The sequence below is a fragment of the Aquarana catesbeiana genome, linkage group LG05, assembly GCF_042186555.1.
Source record: "Aquarana catesbeiana isolate 2022-GZ linkage group LG05, ASM4218655v1, whole genome shotgun sequence".
Classification (NCBI taxonomy): domain Eukaryota; kingdom Metazoa; phylum Chordata; class Amphibia; order Anura; family Ranidae; genus Aquarana; species Aquarana catesbeiana.
In genome coordinates, this window is record NC_133328.1 from 157,925,412 (window position 1) to 157,943,637 (window position 18,226).

Here is an 18,226-nt window from a genome sequence, read left to right on the forward strand (position 1 = left end):
GGAAACTGTTGAGGGAAAAAATAAAACATTACTATTTTTGCTCAGAAACATGGCAAGCAGATTAGGCACAAACATTATATGGGTCAACCTCCAGATAGCATTTAGTAAGGGGAATTTAACAACGCCAAAGTATAAGGTACACCTATCATATTCCCCCTCCCCCCCTCTCATGGGCCATTTTGAACATTATAGGGTGTGTGGAAATCTTGGACAGGTAACCCTCTTCACTTCATTGAGAGATGAATGCCTAAATAATGGGTATTACTTGGAACAGCCCCTCCTTAGTTACACAATTGGCAGCCCACTGGACAGGTAAGAAGTGTCATAATACCAAAATAAAAATAAACATTGTACACATTTGAGGACATTTGGACATTCTGCTATTACCTATCAAGATAATAATAGAATACAAAAACTTTAAACAGTACCATTGGAAAGTATACAGGCAGGCCCTTGCACTACATGCTTTGGGTAATTCATCCATACCTCTGAGCACAAAAGAGATGGGTATAGTGTGTATGGGTTTGGCAAAGTCAGCAGATAGATGATTGAGGATAGATAGAGAATTGGGATCAGCTGAGTTAGCAGTTGAGGGAGGGAGGGTTACCAAAAATTATTTGGGGACACCACACAAAAAAAGCCTCTGGCACTCTGCCTGAATTTAAAGAAAAAATAACATTTCAAAACATTTTAGGGGGTGTTTGGGGTAAAGCACTACTATGGAGCTGATAAAATACATTGTTAAGTGACTACATGAGGTGAATATAGGGCCAGGAGACACCATGCTGGGGAGGTTATTGAAGGGCAAATATGTATGAAGAACCTAAAATAATAATTACATAAAAATCCAGCATGCATGAGGAGAAAGGGGACATTCACAGCATATTCCAATCATGGTAATTAGGGAATGAGGAAAGAAATACAATATATTAGCAAACATTCAATACAATAAAATATGATATTAAAGGATAAAAATCTTACCTTCATATACTCCTTCTGCAGGACCTGTATGATGGCAGAACAGGTCTCTGGGATAATGATCCCCAGAGCCTGGGGGGAGATGCCTGTCCAGAAGTCCTGCAGGCTTCTCCCTGTCGCCAAGTACCGCAGGGTAGCGACCAGCCTCTGCCCCGGAGTGATGGCTTGCCTCATGCAGGTATCCTGCCTGCTAATATAAGGGGTCAGCGAAGCCAACAGATGGTGAAACACGGGGTCCATCATCCTGGGAAAGTTCCTGAAATCATCAGGATTATTCTCACGGATCTCACGGAGCAAAGGCATATGAGAGAACTGGTCACGCTGAAGCAACCAATTCTTGGTCCATGAACTCTCCCCACCCTGTTCATAGACTGGACTTGTGTCAAGATCAGGACCCCAACACCAAGCCCCCGCACAGCACAAACTCTACGAGGAGTACGCATACGCAACATGGCTAGAAAACGGTCGGCTGCTCAGAACGAAGTAACAGAACGCACTGAAGAACAGCAAGGCCTGTGAAGAGCGACCTGAAAAACAGTAATGAACGAACAAGAATACAATGACTAATTAAAGTCACGTGGAACTTGCTGCATGCACTGAAGAGCAGATACAAACCCACAAGCACAAACTGAACGGCAGAAAACGATCTGAAAGCCACGAGTCTGAAAAAGCGCGAATCGTCTCTCACCAAACTTTTACTAACACGAGATTAGCAAAAGGAGCCCAAAGGGTGCCGCACTTGGTTCTGAACTGGCCTTTTCTAGTCTCGTCGTACATGCTTGACGTCACCGCGTTCTTGGCGATCGTAAATTCTGACAACTTTGTGCGACCGTGTGTACGCGAAACAAGTTTGAGCCAACATCCGTCGGAAAAAATCCTAGGATTTTGTTGTCGGAATGTCCGAACAAAGTCCGACCGTGTGTACGGGGCATAAAGGGTGTCTATTAGGTCCGTTTTATTTTTACAAGCATGTGATTAGAGCCTGAGACTCTAATTGGCTTGTTTTATGTTGTCCTCAAGGGCGCAAAGCACTGCGCCCCAAACCCTCCCACTTTTGATTTTAGAAAATCAATATTCGCCATGGCGTCACTTCCGGTTTCAGGCTTCTCATCCCAGCCAATCAGGAGCCTGAAGATTTTGAACCTGGAAAGAAGACCGGGTTAACACGGAAGCCTGGAGCGGTTTGTTTGAGCCCCCTAAAAGATTTAGCACCAGCCGCCACTGCTTAAAATACAGGAGGGGTCCCTAGGATGCCACTTGCCGTGATATCAGTCCTATATTGGGGTACCGGTTGCTAGGGAAGGAACCCAAGCACACAAGCTATTTCACTACCAGGTCCCCCTGTCACCTAAGCAAAGTCACACTTCTTTACCAGCTGGCTGCTTATGCACTCAATACTAGTACTGTAGTCCTTGACAACGACAGTATAGCCTCCTCTGAATAGCTTCTCTGCACATTAGACATATGTATTGCATCTTCTCTATCTCATCTTGTGCCCTTTTGAAAACCCTGTTCTGTAATATGCCAAGCATGCATGCATACCTTTAAGGTTGTGCTCAAGTAATTTCAGACCAGACCAGGCAAAGGTAAATAACAACAAAAGTTATTTTACTTAAAGTGGATGTAAACCCACCACTCACCCAGTATAAACTAATGGCACGGTATTAATGTATATATATATATATATATATATATATATATACATGCAAGCCTCCTGCGTGTATCCCTACCTTGCAAATGTCACCCCCTTCAGCTGTAGGAGCCTCACAAAACTCTGGAATTGGTGGGTGAGTCTCTTTGCTGGAGCTCGGTGGGAGGCATTGTGATGTCACAAGACTCCCCGCCCACCTCTACACTCTACTCCTCTTTCTGCTGGCTCTGGGAGCTGACTGCACCATGAATATCCTCCTCAGTCATACTGATCTTCTGCTGATCTCAAGAATCACGCCCCATGATGAGTAACATCCAGTCAAAAATCAGAAAAGGCACCACGTGACTTCAGTATGCCCAATCATTCTGAGGTGTGGACCAGCCAATCCTGGGAGAGCTGGAGAATAAAGGAGGAGGTATGTGAAGCTGGAATCATAGACACTCTCTCTGCTCTCATGCTCATTCATGAGATAAAGAAATCAGATGTCAGTCACAGCGGGGGGGGGGGGTGTGGCGACACAAACTTATCAGTGTGTCATTTTTTATCCTACTAAAAACAGACAAGAGGATTGCTCAGAGCTGGATTAACTCTTCTTGGCGAGACTGGGCACAGATGAATTTACATCCTCTACTGTACCAGGTAGAAGTCTTCATTAAAAACTTTTTTTCAGGTTTACATCCACTTTAAGTTGTTTAACCACTTCAGCCCCAGAAGGATTTGCCCCTTAATGGCCAGGCCATTTTTTGCGATACGGCACTGCGTCGCTTTAACTGACAATTGCGACTTGGACCCAAACAATATCTTCCCACAAATAGAGCTTTCTTTTGGTGGTATTTGCTAATTTCTGTGTTTTTTTATTTTTTGCACTATAAACAAAAAAAGAGCGACAACTTTGAAAAAAAAAACAATATTTTTAACTTTTTGCCATAATAAATATCCCCCCAAAAAATGTAAGAAAACTAATTTCTTCATCAGTTTAGGCCAATATGTATTCTTCTACATATTTTTGGTAAAAAAAAATCACAATAAGTGTATATTGAAAAGTTATAGCGTCTACAAAATAGGGAATAGATTTATGATATTTTTATGGCATTTTTATTATTTATTTATTTTTTACTAGTAATGGCGTCGATCTGCAATTTTTAGCGGAACTGCCACATTGCGGTTGACAGATCGGACACTTTTGACACTTTTTTGGGACCATTGACAGCGATCAGTGCTATAAAAATGCACTGATTACTGTGTAAATGTCACTGGCAGGGAAGGGGTTAACACTAGGGGGCGACCAAGGGGTTAAGTGTGTTCCCTAGGTGTGTTTCTAACTGTGAGGGAATGGGACTGACTAGAGGAGGAGCCAGATCGCTGTTTTTACTTAACAGGAACACACAATCTGTCTCTCCTTTTCTGTCAGAACAGGGATTTGTGTGTTTATACAGTATATGTAGCAGGCACACGCACATGCAGCCGGCGGAACGCGCACGCCTGCTTTGGCTCTTAAAGGAGCCGCCATATATATATGGTGATTCGCGCAAGAGAGCCAACCTGCTGCCTTATATGCAGGCCCGGACTGGCCATAGGGCCGGAGGCTGGAGGCTGCCAGGCCACATGTCTTAAAAGGAGCTGGCAACCATAGCAACTGAAAGTCGCCTCTTGCCCATGAAGTGTACTCCCACTCCACACCCATGAAGTGTCTCATACTCGCCTCCTGCAGATGAAGTGTACGCCCACTCCTCTTCCCGCCGGTGAAGGGGTTAGATCTGATGCTCCAGGCAAGAGCCCTTAATGGTAACTATGATTTTTTTTAAATAATTGGCTCTGTGAGTAATAATTTATTGCCTGGTTCTGTGAGTAATAATTGGCTCCGTGAGTAATAATTTATAACTGGCTCTGTGAGTAATAATTGGCTCTGTGAGTAATAATTTATAACTGGCTCTGTGAGTAATAATTTATAACTGGCTCTGTGAGTAATAATTTATAATTGGCTCTGTGAGTAATAATTTATAATTGGCTCTGTAAATAATAGTTTATACTATAACTGGCTCTGTGAGTAATAATTTATAACAGGCATTATGAAATACTCTCCTTAGAACGAGGCCTCGGCATCTGATCCCGGTCCACGCTGACGGGGCTGACATGTTCCCTCTGCGTTTCTTCCAGGTTTGCGACTCCGGCGCTGTGAGTGGACGGAGCCGCGATTACATCATGGCAGCATCTGCCAGACCTTCAGCCGGGCCTTCACAGCACATACGCTGCTGAAGTCAGCAGCTGCATGCAAAGTGAATATCTCCTAAACAGTACAGGTTTAGGAGATATTCATTTTACCTACAGGTAAGCCATATTATAGGCTTACCTGTAGGTAAAAATTTAAAAAAGGGTATACAACCACTTTAAAGTAAGAAAAAAAAACAGCTTCATATGGCAGCTCTGACCTACACTGGCCCCAATATGTCACATTAAACCAAAACACGTACCTAATCAAATCAACACATCCTGAAACCACAAATCTGGTCACCAACCCCCCACCCCGTGTGAAAGCCTCTGACACCCTCTGGGCTGCTTAATCTAAAATGCCTATTTTTGGGCCCAGTCTGGGCCTGCGTATATGCATGGGAGCTGGTCAGAAAGTGGTTAAATATATCATATGAACAGTTCAACAAAGATGTCTTTAATACACATTCCTGTACATGATCTTCTAATTGCCCCTGCCCCTTGAGGTAGTCATATCATAGTAGGTAAGAAAAGTGCTTAAAGTATTTAGATATAAAACCTGACCAGGTTCCCGCAAGGGGTGGTTAGGCAGCAAGTAGTAATTACATCTCCATGCTCCTCCTTACTGGGGTAACCCAGAACAATACCTCCAGCTGTCTTACTAACTACAGCACCTCCGAGAGGTGGTTTCCTACTTTTTTATGTGTCTGTCCCAGCAGAGGATGGTACTTAACCAAAAAGCCCAGGAAGACTTGGCCAGCAGTGTTAACCCTTACCTTCCAGGAAGTTCCACCTCAGCAGGGCAAAAACAACTAAACAGTGCAAATGCCTAGACTATAATACAGAAGTCAAACCACTTACTGTGAGGGAAAAAGGTATTTGATCCCCTGCTGATTTTGTACATTTGCCTACTATCAAAGAAATGATCAGTCTATAATTTTAATGGTAGATTTATTTTAACAGAGAGAGACAGAATAACAACAAAAATATCCAAAAAAATGCATTTCAAAAAAGTTATAAATTGATTTGCATTTTAATAAGTGAAAAAAGTATTTGACCCCCCTATCAATCAACAAGATTTCTGGCTCCCAGGTGTCCTATATACAGGTAACGAGCTGAGATTAGGAGCACTCTCTTAAAGGCAGTGCTCCTAATCTCAGCTTGTTACCTGTATAAAAGACACCTGTCCACAGAAGCAATCAATCAGATTCCAATCTCTCCACCATGGCCAAGACCAAAGAGTAGGGATGAGCTTCGAGTTCGAGTCGAACTCATGTTCGACTCGAACATTGGCTGTTCGCAAGTTCGCCGAACAGCGAACAATTTGGGGTGTTCGCGGAAAATTCGAATGCCGCGGAACACCCTTTAAAAGTCTATGGGAGAAGTCAAAAGTGCTAATTTTAAAGGCTAATATGCAAGTTAGTGTCATAAAAAGTGTTTGGGGACCCAGGTCCTGCCCCAGGGGACATGGATCAATGCAAAAAAAAGTTTTAAAAACGGCCGTTTTTTCAGGAGCAGTGATTTTAATAATGCTTAAAGTCAAACAATAAAAGTGTAATATCCCTTTAAATTTCGTACCTGGGGGGTGTCTATAGTATGCCTGTAAAAGGGCGCATGTTTCCCGTGTTTAGAACAGTCTGACAGCAAAATGACATTTTGAAGGAAAAAACTCATTTAAAACTACCCGCGGCTATTGCATTGCCGACAATACACATAGAAGTTCATTGATAAAAACGGCATGGGAATTCTCCAAAGGGGAACCCCGAACCAAAATTTAAAAAAAAAAAAAATGACGTGGGAGTCCCCCTAAATTCCATACCAGGCCCTTCAGGTCTGATATGGATATTAAGGGGAACCCCGGCCAAAATTAAAAAAAAAAAATGACGTGGGCTTCCCCCTAAATTCCATACTAGACCCTTCAGGTCTGGTATGGATTTTAAGGGGAACCCCGCGCCAAAAAAAAAAAAAAAAAAACGGCGTGGGGTCCCCCCAAAAATCCATACCAGACCCTTATCCGAGCACGCAAACTGGCAGGCCGCAGAAAAAGAGGAGGGTACGAGAGTGCGGCCCCCCCCTCCTGAACCGTACCAGGCCACATGCCCTCAACATTGGGAGGGTGCTTTGGGGTAGCCCCCCAAAACACCTTGTCCCCATGTTGATGAGGACAAGGGCCTCATCCCCACAACCCTGGCCGGTGGTTGTGGGGGTCTGCGGGCGGGGGGCTTATTGGAATCTGGAAGCCCCCTTTAACAAGGGGACCCCCAGATCCCGCCCCCCCCTGTGTAAAATGGTAAGGGGGTACTTACCCCTACCATTTCACTAAAAAACTGTCAAAAATGTTAAAAATGACAAGAGACAGTTTTTGACAATTCCTTTATTTAAATACTTCTTCTTTCTTCTATCTTCCTTCATCTTCCTTCATCTTCTGGTTCTTCTGGCTCTTCTGGTTCTTCCTCCGGCGTTCTCGTCCAGCATCTCCTCTGCGGCGTCTTCTATCTTCTTCTCCTCAGGCCGCTCCGCACCCATGGCATTGGGGGGAGGCTCCCGCTCTTCTCTTCTTCTTTTCTTCTCTTCTTCTCTTCTTCTCTTCTTCATTTTCTTCTCCGGGCCGCTCTGCACCCATGCTGGCATGGAGGGAGGCTCCTGCTGTGTGACGGCGCTCCTCGTCTGACAGTTCTTAAATAACGGGGGCCCCCCTCTGACGCACGGGACATGACGGGACTTTCCTGTGGCATTCCCCGTGACGTCACAGGGAAGTCCCGTCAAGTCACCGTGCGTCAGAGGGGGACAGGGTCACCGGGTGGCCCCGCCCCCCGTTATTTAAGAACTGTCAGACGAGGAGCGCCGTCCCACAGCGGGAGCCTCCCTCCATGCCAGCATGGGTGCGGAGCGGCCCGGAGAAGAAAATGAAGAAGAGAAGAAGAGAAGAAGAGAAGAAAAGAAGAAGAGAAGAGCGGGAGCCTCCCCCCAATGCCATGGGTGCGGAGCGGCCCGAGGAGAAGAAGATAGAAGACGCCGCGGAGGAGATGCTGGACGAGAACGCCGGAGGAAGAACCAGAAGAGCCAGAAGAACCAGAAGAACCAGAAGATGAAGGAAGATAGAAGAAAGAAGAAGCATTTAAATAAAGGAATTGTCAAAAACTGTCTCTTGTCATTTTTAACATTTTTGACAGTTTTTTAGTGAAATGGTAGGGGTAAGTACCCCCTTACCATTTCACACAGGGGGGGGCCGGGATCTTGGGGTCCCCTTGTTAAAGGGGGCTTCCAGATTCCGATAAGCCCCCCGCCCGCAGACCCCCACAACCACCGGCCAGGGTTGTGGGGATGAGGCCCTTGTCCTCATCAACATGGGGACAAGGTGTTTTGGGGGGCTACCCCAAAGCACCCTCCCAATGTTGAGGGCATGTGGCCTGGTACGGTTCAGGAGGGGGGGCGCACTCTCGTCCCCCCCTCTTTTCCTGCGGCCTGCCAGGTTGCATGCTCGGATAAGGGTCTGGTATGGATTTTTGGGGGGACCCCACGCCGTTTTTTTTTTTTTTTTTTTTGGCGCGGGGTTCCCCTTAAAATCCATACCAGACCTGAAGGGTCTGGTATGGAATTTAGGGGGAACCCCACGTCATTTTTTTTTTAAATTTTGGTTCGGGGTTCCCCTTTGGGGAATTCCCATGCCGTTTTTATCAATGAACTTCTATGTGTATTGTCGGCAATGCAATAGCCGCGGGTAGTTTTAAATGAGTTTTTTCCTTCAAAATGTCATTTTGCTGTCAGACTGTTCTAAACACAGGAAACATGCGCCCCTTTACAGGCATACTATAGACACCCCCCAGGTACGAAATTTAAAGGGATATTACACTTTTATTGTTTGACTTTAAGCATTATTAAAATCACTGCTCCTGAAAAAACGGCCATTTTTAAAACTTTTTTTTGCATTGATCCATGTCCCCTGAGGCAGGACCCGGGTCCCCAAACACTTTTTATGACAATAACTTGCATATTAGCCTTTAAAATTAGCACTTTTGATTATTCATGTTCGTGTCCCATAGACTTTAACGGTGTTCGCGTGTTCGAACGAACTTTTTTCCTGTTCGCATGTTCTGGTGCGAACCGAACAGGGGGGTGTTCGGCTCATCCCTACCAAAGAGCTGTCCAAGGATGTCAGGGACAAGATTGTCGATCTACACAAGGCTGGAATGGGCTACAAGACCATCTCCAACAGCTTGGTGAGAGAGTGACAACAGTTGGTGTGATTATTCACAAATGGAAGGAACACAAAATAAGGGTAAATCTCCCACGATCTGGGGCTCCATGCAAGATCTCACCTCGTGGAGTTTCAATGATCGTGAGAATGGTGAGGAATTAGCCCAGAACTACACGGGAGAATCTTGACAATGCTCTCAAGGCATCTGGGACCATAGTCACCAAGAAAACAATTGGTAACACACTACACTATGAAGGACTGAAATCCTGCAGCGCCCACAAGGTCCCCCTGCTCAAGAAAGCACATGTACAGGTCTGTCTGAAGTTTGCTAATGAACATCTGAATGATTCAGAGGAGAACTTGGTAAAAGTGTTGTGGTCAGATGAGACCAAAATCAAGCTCTTTGGCATCAACTCAACTCTACATGTTTGGAGGTGGAGGAATGCTGCCTTTGACCCCAAGAACACCATCCCCACCATCAAACATGGAGGTAAAAACATTATTGTTTGGGGGTGTTTTTCTGCTAAGGGGACAGGACAACTTCACCGCATCAAAGGGACGATGAACGGGGCCATGTTCCGTCAAATCTTGGGTGAGAACCTCCTTCCCTCAGCCAGGGCATTGAAAATGGGTCATGGACGGGTATTCCAGCATGACAATGACCCAAAACACACAGCCAAGGGAACAAAGGAGTGGCTCAAGAAGAAACACATTAAGGTCCTGGAGTGGCCTAGCCAAACTCCAGACCTTAATCCCATAGAAAATATGTGGTGGGAGCTGAAGGTTCGAATTACCAAACGTCAGCCTCTAAACCTTAATGATTTGGAGAGGTTCTGCCAAGAGGAGTGGGACAAAATCACCTCCTGAGATGTGTGCAAACCTGGTAGCCAACTACAAGAAACGTCTGACCTCCTGTGATTGCCAACAAAGGTTTTGCCACCAAGTACTAAGTCATGTTTTTCAAGGGTGTCAAATACTTATTTCTCTCATTAAAAATGCAAATAAATGTATAACTTTTTTGAAATGCGTTTTATTGGATATTTTTGTTGTTATTCTGTCTCTCACTGTTAAAATAAACCTACCATTAAAATTATAGACTGATCATTTCTTGGTCGGTGGGCAAATGTACAAAATCAGCACTGGATCAAACACTTTTTTCCCTCACTGTACATCAAAAGGGAAAAAATAGAACATTTTAACAAAACATAAACATTTGACATCCACCTGCTTACAAACTCATCCTCAGTATTTGTAGGGTATCATGGTATAGTTATGGGCCAACCCTTTTCTAAAGCAGTGGTGTCGATTAATGTAATGTCTAATTTTTTTTAAGTTTTCAGCAGATCATGTGACCATTTACTGTATATAGAGACTCTATAATATGAGAAGTCTAAAGCAGGGTTTCTCAACCTTTTTTCGATCAAGGCACTCTTTAAAATTATGCACAATCTTGGGGCACCCCATTCTTAAATGTAAAAACTAAACTGATAGTTTTACATAATGTAGCAACATTCACACACATAGGACACCCAACGTTAGAGATGTTTTATTCTTCCAAAGCAAATACACCTTTGCACACTGGTACTAGTTTTCCAATGTTTCTCTTCTCCCTCAGTTTTGCTCCCTTCCTCAGCTAATGTGACCTTAGTAATCCGATCAAATGTGCTACCTGCGCAAAACTAAAAATATACTAGTTTGCTGCAATCATGTAAGCCTACACAGCTTCCTGATGACGCAAATTACATTGCGAAACGCGTAGAGGCTGCTGGGAACTTTCTCATCACATGCCGCTGTGAGGAGACACAGTAACAGAGGGGAAACAAACTGAGACACCGCTCTCCATATACACTGCTGGATTTGCTTGGTGCCAGCTTAAGGGCACCATAACATGTGAGTTTAACCATGTTTTTAAGTGTTTTAATAAAATGAAATGACATACTATACCATGATGGCTATCCATATGTCTTTATGAGCACTGGAAAGAGCAAGAGACACTAATACATTGCTTGGAAATGCTGCTATTGGACCCATCACAAACGGATTGGTTATCCTTAATGAACCAAAGGCGTTTATTCTTACTACATCTGGTGAGTGGCCATTGCATGAGGTGGTGGTGAAGTCACGATAAGTGGTGAAATAGGAGCACAATATACTGAAAAGGAACGTCATTGCATAGAAGTGATCACTCACTGAAGACATCCAGTGTACTGTGGTGTTTCTGCAAATGTCAAGGACATATATTTTTTTGCACTATGCAGTACATATGCATGTTGATATGTAATATTTTGTTAGTAATATTGGCACATTGTTTAGTATTAATAATTTTTTAAATAACTTTTGGTAGCGCCTACATCATTGCACAGAAGTAATTACCCACTGGGGACATCTACTGGGCTGTAGTGTTTTTGCACATGCTGAGGACATTTTTTGCAGCAAGTAGTTTATATGCGTGTTGATAATGTGATATTTGATGGTCACTAAGTAATATTGGCACATTGCACATTTTTTAATATTTGTCATATTTTATTTTTTAGCACTAGCACTTTAAACAGTTTTCTAATATTATTTTGTCACTAGTAAACACTAAGTGGACATATTTTTGACACAATATTAATTGATACAGAAAAGCACGCTACATAGGATAGATATCCTCTTTTTGCATATTTCAGCAGTAGTATCACACACAGAAGTTAGTGCAATCCACTTTTATATTATAATGTGACCTCAGTGCTGACAGGGGCATTGGAGGGCAGTGAGGTGCAGGTGCTCAATGTTCTCATTATCAATCAATTACATCAGGACGCTGAGGGTTAGAAGGTTAATGGTGCACAATGAAAACTTGACTTGATATAACTAAAAGGTAGGCTTCATCCTCCAGCTGCCCAGGCACCCTGGTTGAAAAAGACCAGTCTAAATCATCACTAAGCATGCTCATAGTAATGAGTGAATTGGTTTGAAAAGTATGCTCAAAGGTGGATAAACAAATTGTAACAATTTTTTGGATTCTCCTAGTTATATATGCATACAGAAAAGTCCATTAGACATAGGCTCATACAATTAATGAACAATATTTACTTTTATTATTATTAAATATTTTTACTAACAATTTTATGGACTGTAAATGAGACTATTTATACAGAAATATTCAAAAGGATTCAAAAGTGTTGAATGTGTGAGTCTCCCAATTTGATCATCTATATTGCTTAAAGCAATTGTAAATGATCACCTTGTAAAACAACCCATTCAGTTTAAAATAGAAATGAAAGGCAACATTTATGTGTAGTTTTAAAAAAAATATATAAATACCCTTTTCCCTTTTTTATAAGTGATCACATTCCCTCTGTTCTCAGCTGCATAAGTGCTAGGGTAGTCTGTTTATTGAAGGAGAATACACTCAGTTCGCAGCATAGCTAGAGAACTGACCAGGGTGTGTTCTCCTGCTTAGTGTGGTAGGAAAGCAAGGAAACTAGCAGGAACACCAGGGATTTCACACCAAGGAAGCAATACAAAGAGAACAAGATACTTTTTAATACAAGTACATGGTACAGCAGCAGTGTTGCCAACCCCCCAAAATGAAGTTAACTAGCAGGACACCAAAATTAACAAACGCCACCATTTTTTTTACTGGCAAAAATCGTGACATTTACTAACAGAGCCACATTTTTTACTGGCACTGTAAAAAAGTTTTCAGTGCTAAACAGTGCGGATATCAATATTTAAACTATAAACATGTAGCTAGTGCTATTAGCAATGTGTTTAGGTTAAACAAAAGTAAAAAAACATATTTCTCCATTTACACAGTACAGGAGGTGGGCAGAGGCTGTGCTGACATGATACAGGGGTAAGAGGCTGTGTGGACATGGTACAGGGGTCAGATGCTGAGCGGACATGGTACAGGGGTCAGAGGCTGTGGGGACATGGTACAGGGGTCAGAGGCTGTACGGACATGGGACAGGGGTCAGAGGCATGTACGGACATGGTACAGGGGTCAGAGGCTGTGTGGACATGGTACAGGGGTCAGAGGCTGTGTGGACATGGTACAGGGGTCAGTGGGTGTGTGGACATGGTACAGGGGTCAGAGGCTGTGCAGACATGGTACAGGGGTCAGAGGCTGTGAGGACATGGTACAAGGGTCAGAGGCATGTGTGGACATGGTACAGGGGTCAGAGGCTGTGCAGACACGGTACAGGGGTCAGAGGCTGTGCAGACATGGTACAGGGGTCAGAGGCTGTGCAGACATGGTACAGGGGTCAGAGGCTGTGAGGACATGGTACAAGGGTCAGAGGCATGTGTGGACATGGTACAGGGGTCAGAGGCTGTGCAGACATGGTACAGGGGTCAGAGGCTGTGCAGACATGGTACAGGGGTCAGAGGAATGTGCGTATATGGTACAGGGGTCAGAGGCATGTGCAGACATGGTACAGGAGGGGCTCTGTCATCTGCTCCTGCTCTGTCTATCTGTCCTCTCTCCTCCCTCCTTGGCTCAGTATAGGTCAACACATAACATGTCTGAGGTCTGACTGACCTGGATGGATGGTGGCGTGGTGCTGTGGAGAATGAGCGCCTGCCATTCAAAAATGGCACCAGGCAGTGCCATCCTAACACTGCGCATGCGCCCGTCTGCAGCACCTGGGCGAGCATGTGCAAGTTCTCCCAAGTCCTGCAGGCTTTGGAACGGCGAATCCACAGTTGCACTGTCGGCCCACAGCCATCTTTTTTACGGGCACCACTGCCCGTAAAAGACATTTACGGGCAGCCTGAAAATGAGTTGAAATTTATGGGCTGCCTGTAAATTAACGGGCGGTTGGCAACACTGTACAGCAGGCACATTTCAGGAATATGAAATCTTGGGGTAACTGCCTAAAAGTGCTTGTAAAGGCATAACGTTTTTAACCTTAATGCACTCTATGCATTAAGATAAAAAAACCTTCCATAATCAGCTCCCCCCCAGCTTCCCCTCCAATACTTACCTCTTCTCACAGTACTCATTGACCATTGGTTCCTGCTTCTGTCAATCAAATCCAGTGAGGAAGGAGCAGGGTATGGAGCAAAGCCACGCTCTGTGTGTTTATAGACGCACACAGCCCAGCTTGGGATCGAGCCTGCACATGTGCCTCCGCAGCAGGCGGCTTGCTATGGGGCACTCGGTAGGGAGCAGGAGTAGAGAGCGCCGGTGAGAGAGACCAGAAGAGAAGGAAAGGCATCGCTCTGTGCAATACCATTACACAGGTCAGGTGAGTACAACATGTTTATTTTAAAATATTGCTTATGTATAGTAAGTATTTTCTTGGTTCTTGAATTTTAAAAAACTACTACAGACCTGGTGGCTTTTGAACTAGCATGCTAATTTAAGAACAAAGGACCCTTGTTCTGCAATGTAGGTGATTCCATTTGATTCCCGGTTGGTTGTATGGTTTGAATCTTCTTGCATTAGTGGAAACTAACTCAGGTGTTCTCTTCCAAGGTTGATGATGTTGTCTAGTCAGTGATAGGCTACATAGCTCCTGATGGCTGTCTTCACTCTTTTTCTGCATTCTTATCATAACTCCTGAGGTTTTGTGAGTTTCTGTAGTATTTCTCAGTGCTCCACTCATCAGTAGTTGGGCAGGTGTTTCAGAGACCTGCTAAATAATGAGCAACACCTGTGATGAATAACTTAATCAAACAACGTTTAAGGCTGGCCATACATTATGCAATTTTCTTGTTCAATTTTCTTTTAAATTTACCAAAACCATATAAAATGAGGTCAAACCTAAACACTTTCAATGTGTATGCAGTCAGGCAGGCCCTTGCACTACACAGTTGAAGGTAAATCTAAAGAAAATTGAACAGGAAAATTGTATAGTGTATGGGCCGCCTATGGCTGGGTTCACACTGAAGCACAGAGAAGCTCACAGCAGGGGTCCAGTGCGTCTCTGTTCACCATTTCAGGTCCAATTTCAGTCCAATTTTTTCGCTGACTTCAGACCTGAAACGAACCAGAAGATGCACAGGACTCCATAGAGAGCCGGTCACAATCTCCTAACATGCGAATTGGATGCAGAGGATTCCGCATCCGATTCACAATAGTGTGAACCCAGCCTGAGACCTTGTTCACATAAGCATACAAAAGCATACACCTGTGTGAAGTTCTGGCTTTTCCCCCCATAGGATGCACAGGTGTTCCATGCATCTGCATGTAGGCAGTCCCATTCATGTCAATTAAGATGCAGCAGCTGCACAGACAGAGCTGCTGCTCCCACCTTGACATCTGTGTGGGTGCACGTGCATGTCCACAAATGCATACAGTGTGAGTTCAGAATCAGGACATGCCAGCGCACGTACCCACACCCACAAAGATTTCAAATTGAGAGTAGAGGCTGTGTCCATGCAGCCACTGTGTCCAAATTGACACGATTGAAGGTGCCTGGCGGTGGATGCGCAAAACACCTGTGCATCCCATGCAGGCAAACACAACCCTTTTGCAAGGTGTACAGTATGCTTAAAGCGGAGTTCCACACAAAAATGGAACTTCCGCTTTTCGGAACTCTCCCCCCCTCCGGTGTCACATTTGGCACCTTTCAGGGGGGAGGGGGGTGCAGATACCTGTCTAAGACAGGTATTTGCACCCACTTCCGGCATAGACTCCCATGGGAGTCTACGCCTCTTCCCGTCCCCACCGCGCTGTCTCCTGGGAAACACACAGCTCCCAGGAGAGAGCAGGTACCACTTACGATGCGCAGCGCGACTCGCACATGCGCAGTAGGGAACCGGGAAGTGAAGCCGCAACGCTTCACTTCCTGATTCCCTAACCTAGGATGGCGGCGGCAGCTGCCGAGAACCGAGCGGGTTCTCGGCGTCACCTGCCGACATCGCTGGACCCTGGGACAGGTAAGTGGCCATGTATTAAAAGTCAGCAGCTGCAGTATTTGTAGCTGCTGGCTTTTAATATTTTTTTTTTTTTTTTGGCGGTGTGGGTGGACCCCGCTTTAAGTATGCCCATGTGAACCAGGCCTTACATTTAAAAAAAAAATTACATTTTGAATCATTTAGATCAATTTCCAAGACTATTATTAGTCAGTTAAATTTCACGCTGGAATGCACAAATGTGATTACTTGTGCTGGAGATTATTTCAGACAACAGGAGTACGTCCTTTGGATTATCATTCCTTTACAAATTCAGACTTGAACAATGATGGAATAAAATTGGCCATAAGCATATAGTTTTTTTCCTTCCAGCTTGCAGAGTAAAGGGAAAAAATCCAAATGATTCCTCCAACTATCTCTCATGTATCATAAAACGATGTGGCCATAAACATATAGATTTTCTCTCTTGTCTCTATGTTGCTCATGCTCAGCACTTACTGTACATAAGATATTGCTTTTTCTTCTTATGTGAGCTACAGTATGCACCAAGACCCCCTTTCGATGTATCTGTTTGGGTTTTTAATTCTTTCGACAGGTAAAGGAGCAGAAAACTAGGTGATTATATCTCAACAGTTTCCTGCAGATTTGTTCCTGTCTTCTTTACTGCAGAATATGTTTATTTTGTGGCATTCTCAGGAGATTCTTATTGGTAAATATTTATATTGCGATAACTATTCATGTCTAGTAAGCACATCAGATCCATTTTGTCCTGTAGCAAAACAAAGTTTTGAATTGCTGCAGGTTTTTTTAATTATTGTGCTTCATGTCCAATGAAACTATAATGTTCCTATTTTTCCACTTTTTGGCTTTTTTTTTACATCTTTGTGCAAAAAAATGCCCCGATTTGGTCAAGACAGCTATTATTCTGTCGTATGCTATTTAGTAGATGCCTTCAGTGTCTGCAGTTCTTTGTTAAAACACTTCCCTGGCACATTCTATTTTTTATTGTAGCCAGTTAAACTTATGTCTTGCCTAAGGTGTATTAAAAGTGCACAACGGTGTTGACTGTTCTTCTGAACTGACATGGCAGCAAACATTCTTCTTATCTAACATAGTGAAGAATGCTTTTCCCCTTAGTCTGGATCATACACCATAGAAACAGAGAAATTCCGTGTATTTGAATGCTTTAGCGAGATTTATGAAATCCAAGTTGACACTTATGTTTCCATTGTCTTTTCAATGATTTTAGAGACTGCCAGGGATCATAACATCTGTTTGTTTAAACTCCAAATGCATTTGCATAAGTCTGATCATTATAGCATAGGGCATATTTCTACAGCCACACATTACTGTAGTAACTCATAGGTTTGCAAGAATATGGTGTTTTTCTAGAAAACAATTTAAGCTGAACTCCATGCAGATATAACATACACAAATCAAAGCAGCTCTGTAATCATTAATACAGCATTACATGTATTTTTTTTAATGGCAGCAATGTAAACATCCAATGCTAATAGAAGGAGAGATCAAAGTGACACAGAAATGATTGTATCAGTCTGCTGCTTCTCCTTTCACTGAACAGTCACAGGTTTGGGGAGGGGCATGACCTGTAAATGTTACATTTGCAGCAGAGAAAAATCAAGTGTCCTCCCCTGCCAGACAGGGCTGTGATATACGGCAGAGCTGTAAATATCTCAGAACTAGATAGACAGATATACAAATTATTAGAATGGTAAAAAAGCTCCCTTATATTTATTTCATCCATATATTTAACTATTTGCTTAGAGTTTGACTAGCCACTTGAAGCTTACTACAAGTTCTACTCTAATTTTTTTTTTTATAAAAGGAGAGAGTGCTATTCATTTTTCTTTTTCAGCTACCTATGACTTTAACATATGAACTTTGTCATTTTACATGATGTAGCCTATAATGTGTTTTAAAGCTGAACCGTGGATATTAAAAGTTTTTATACTGTATATCCCCTTAATAACCACAAAGGAAATATTCACTTTGTGTACACCAACTGCCTTTGCAAACAGGTATTACCTTGGAAAAGTAGCAGTGACAGTAGTATCCTTTCCTGACACAGCATATACGTATGGGTAGGCTCCGTCCCCTGCCCTATCACAGGACCGGTTATACTATAAGATTAGGTCTCCTCCCTACCTAGTGAAGGGCTAATGTGTGGGTGTAGCGCTGTCCTAATTCATAGAAATGCTTGGTAAATCGTGTGTAGCCAAATCCCATATGTAAAGTCGCATATAAAGTGTAAACCAAAATTGCAAATAAAAAATTCAACGAAAATAAAACCAAACATAAAACAGAGTGTTTTATGGTTTTACGCT